Here is a 4,523-nt window from a genome sequence, read left to right as displayed (position 1 = left end):
AGAGAGAGAGAGAGAGGGGTGGAGGGTTTGCTTTGACACATGGCACAGTAAATCTAGGAGAATGCAGTGAGCAGGAGCCTCACACCAGAACACACATTCACATCAGGTTGATACAGGGATGAGTTTCAGTCCTGGAGGCACAGAAACACCAGGGAGACATCAAGAAGCGGAGGGCAGAATTTGGAGCAGCAGTACTGTTATAAAGTAGTATAGAAGTAGAAGTCATTTCACAAACAGGCCCGCCCAAAGAAATGCCTGGGCCCCTGATAAGGTCTAGTAAATGGACCCTCCCAAAATCTGCTTCACTCATATGAATGCATGCTCTCTCTACATAAACACATCCATGTAAAATGAGAGAGATGGTAATAGGGGCTAAATAGGTATAGACACACACAGGTGGTGGAGGCTCTTTCACTGATGCTAGCCACCTTTTGGCTAGTAACATTAGCCTCATGGCTATCATTCAATGTGACTTGGATCAGCTATCCGAGCTGAAAAAACATTATGTTAGTTACGTTGGTCATTACATTATTATTTGGGTCTAAAGCCCTTGCCAGTTCCTCTTTTTTCCTCCTTTCTTTCGGGGCATTCAGTTCATGTACAGGTCCTGGCATAGTGTTGAAACTGACCATAATTAGTTAGTAGTTTAGATCAGCACATTTCTCAAGTCATGTGGCCTGAGAAAAAAAAAAGACCATTCTTTTCGAAACCAGCAACATTTTACCAAAACAACATACAACACATAAGATGTTTATTTTTGTTTTAGTAAGTATTGTGAGTATTTTGGTTGAAAATAAAATGTGTTTTTTTATATAGGATGCATGGCCTCCATGGGGCTCCCCTTGCAGCTTATCCCCTGAAAGTTTTACCCTTTCCCCCCCTTATGGGCGGCCCTGTCTACAAACAGGAAGAATGTGCTGAGAAATTAAAGTTTATAATGCAAAAGAAAACAACATCTTAGACTGTAAACATATATCTATCTATCTACATTTAGAACGATTAGAAAGTAAGTAATAGTGACCAACATTGGTGCCATATTGTTGTCATATTCATGCATAAGTACCTTCGCAACAGCACTAAAATGCTTCCTCGGTTTCCTCTGGAGTCAGCCCTGTTTGACAGTCAATGTATTGCTAATCTACATTTATAAAATCTAATGTTACTGTCTGATTTACTGTAATACAGTGTGATCTGGATCTGGGCACCAACAGAAACCTGGATCAGGAGAGATTTCTGTTCAGTCTGTTTCTAATCAAATTCCTGCAGTGTTCATCCCACTGGGTTGGAGACTGTTGTTGGAGGTGGCTATGTTGCTGAAAAGTGTCACCCAAAAAACCAACACACAACCAATGCACCCCCACCCACCCTGACTCCCACCTCCCTTTCTCTGTAATACATCCCAACTGTGAGGCAATGGAAAAATCCAGATTGGCTCATTGTGCAGTGATTTAGCTGTGCGGCTAAAGTAGGCGCAGGCTTCATCATCTCAGTGATATTTTCTGAAACTAAATGGGCTGCACAAGACAAACCACGTGCTGCTGCTGGTAAAATTCATATTTCAACCCAGGCGAACGTGGCCAATCCAATATGTCTTCACTTTATCCTCTCATATTAAAACAGAGTCCACAGATAATAACCGGCTTCCCTGACACACTCTGGGGTGGATGTTAGAGCGCAGCAGGCCCGGAGCAGCTCTCCCCTGTCCCCCACACTGAATGAGCTGTTTTACACAGCACAGCTTCTATAATTCATCAAGCAGCAGAGAATATCATTCATATTCATAAATTTTCTCAAAGAGAGTTATGGCCCCGCTGATACAAACGGCTGTATGGATCAGATCACATCAGCCATTCTGGACTCATTAACAGTTGGACGGCGAGCCAAATACTGCTGGCTGCTCTGCACATGTTCCAGCTGCCTGTGAGTGGGCAGAGAAAAATAATAATAATATCAAATATAGTCCTTATAACTGTATGTGCACGTGACTGTAACAGCTGCCTGTGTCCGGGCAGAAGACAATGACCTCAGATATGATCAATAACAATATGTGCACAAATACAACACGGATAACAGCACAGGCGCTTTGTGTAGTAACACCCTAAAATATAGTTATCGTGTAAATGCGCATGTTACAGATCACAATGTATTTTTTTTTTAAGTCTTAACTCTCTCTAAGTCCTCTTATTAGCTTTTAATGGAGCTTTAATGCCACTTCCTCCCAGGCTGACAGTTTGAGAGAGACTGTGAGACGCGGTTGAAATCTCTCGAAAAATTTTTACTTTTTTGTTTTTTGTTCAAAAACTTTTTCCAAGACACACAAATAAATAAATAAATAAATAAATAAATAAATAAATAGAGAAATACATGAATAAATAAATGGTTGAGCGCTCTTGCAAGCTTTATGGACCCGCTTTTATCATTTATTACATCATGAATGAAAACTTAATTATAATTCATATTATTTAATAGCAATTTAAGCTTTTTGTTTATAATGAATATATATTAGAATATTACAATATCATTGTACGATGCATAACTAAAAGATGTACAAACTAAATCACACAAATAATAAAAATAATAACAATAATAATAATAATGAGAAGAAGAAGAAGAGATATGCTTTTTTGTTGCTTTCAGGCACTGCAAATGAAGAACATATTTCTAATTTCAGTATAAATTGAAACACATTATGGCTTATTAGTGTGCCCTAAAACAAAGTGCCACCAAAAAATTAATGAAATAAATTTAAATGAAAGAAGTAAAAAAAAAAGTAGCAATAATCAATATAGTTCCCCACTAAGGTTTGAAATTAAGATTTCAGCCTTGTCGCTACAGTCTCATATTATTTGTTGGCCGTGCAGTTGGCCCCCTGTTTGGACCCATTCCTTTGATAAGTCGGTTAAGGCGGCTCGCACAAAACACAGCGCATCGCTCCGTTCTTACAAATGATTCACTCCATCTGCATTTCACAGTTAGTTGTGTTTCAAAAGCCCACACAATCTCCGACGGTTGATTTCTGCAGCGAGTCGCCTGGTGAGCTTCACAGGAAAGATGAGGCTTCTGACTCTATTTCTTCTGTAATGTAAGAACACAAGTGGACTCCGCCGGTCAGAGCAGGCGTCAGTTTGTTTTCATATATTTGACTTTGCTTAGAAAAAGAAAAATCTAGATAGTATTTCCTCCTGTGGACCAATAAAGTCCGCGCTTGTCTCTCCTCCTCGTCCTCCTTTATTCTTTTCTCACGTCATGATTTTGCTACACTTTCTATTTCAAACGCGGAAACAAACGACGAGAGGAGCAGATGTGCTGCACCACCGGGTCAGGTCTCGTAGCTCACGGGTAAAAAAAAAGAAATAAAAAGAGGAGGGGGCGGGTGGGTGATGAGAGATGCGGAGCGGCAGCGTTGCGGGTTGGAAGAACGCCGCCGACTGTCGGTAAACAAAAACAGCAAAGAGGAAGACGGAAAAGAGAGGAGAGGAGGAGAAGAATCAATGCGAGCGGGCCAATAAAAAGAATATGACGCAATAACAAGTTTATAGCGTTAAATTTCTAAGGTTAAAGAACTAAACGGGCTGTAAAGCAACACGCCGAAAGACAGAGAAGAAAGGGGCGCCGAAGGAAAGACACACAGAGAGTGGAAATATAGAGAAACTTTCAAAATCCCCCTGCTGATCATTCTATTTGAGTATAGACGTTGGATTGATATGCGTGATAATATACGGACAGAGGGATGAGAGCAAATGTTAGCTGTAAGGGCTTCTTCTGCGTGCTGGGAAGAGACGGAGCAGTGAGGAGAGCTGGAATGTTCAGGGAAAAACAGAGCAAATGTGGATTCTCCTCGTCTGATTTGTGCACTTTTGTTTTTAGCTGCACAGAAGGGCGGGTGAGACTCCTTCTCCTCCTTCCTCCTCTTTTCTCTCTTGGGAGTTTATGGTTTTGTAGCGTTTGGTCTATTGGTGGTATTTTGCAGCCTGGTGACTGGTGTGTGTAGTTGTGGTTGTGGTGTGTGTGTTGTTGGTCTTCCATCGACTCCCTTATGTCTCGCTCATGAGCACTTACAGCGTGCTGCTATAGCATAAACTCCCCTCCCAAAAAGCACTAAAACACACACCAGACAGCAGACCCGAACACCGACCACACAGAGTGTGCTGTTGGCCGGCTCCCAGGCTCGTTACGGCACATTGGAAGACGCACAACGCTGGGGGCTCCTGGCTGGGAACTTGCAATTATTCTCCTACTCCCCTCCTCAGTCGGATCAGTTAGAGTAGAATCGAGAATTAGTACAACGTGTGGATGTTGTATAGGAATATCTGTCAGGTTATAATATCTCAGAGAGAACTAATAAAAACATAGCAAATGTAGGAGTTAAGAGGTTAGAGTAAATACTCTTAAATTATTAACGATGCGTCCACATATCTTTCTAAGTATCCAGCCTGTGTATTAGTTATTATTATTATCTGAGGTGATAGTGTAATTTAGCTCCTATATATATATTATTAATAAAAGAAGGAATCATCTTCTCC

The sequence above is a fragment of the Morone saxatilis genome, unplaced genomic scaffold, assembly GCF_004916995.1.
Source record: "Morone saxatilis isolate NCDOM2014 unplaced genomic scaffold, NCSU_SB_2.0 Contig14, whole genome shotgun sequence".
Taxonomy (NCBI): domain Eukaryota; kingdom Metazoa; phylum Chordata; class Actinopteri; family Moronidae; genus Morone; species Morone saxatilis.
Note: the sequence above shows the minus strand (reverse complement) of the source record.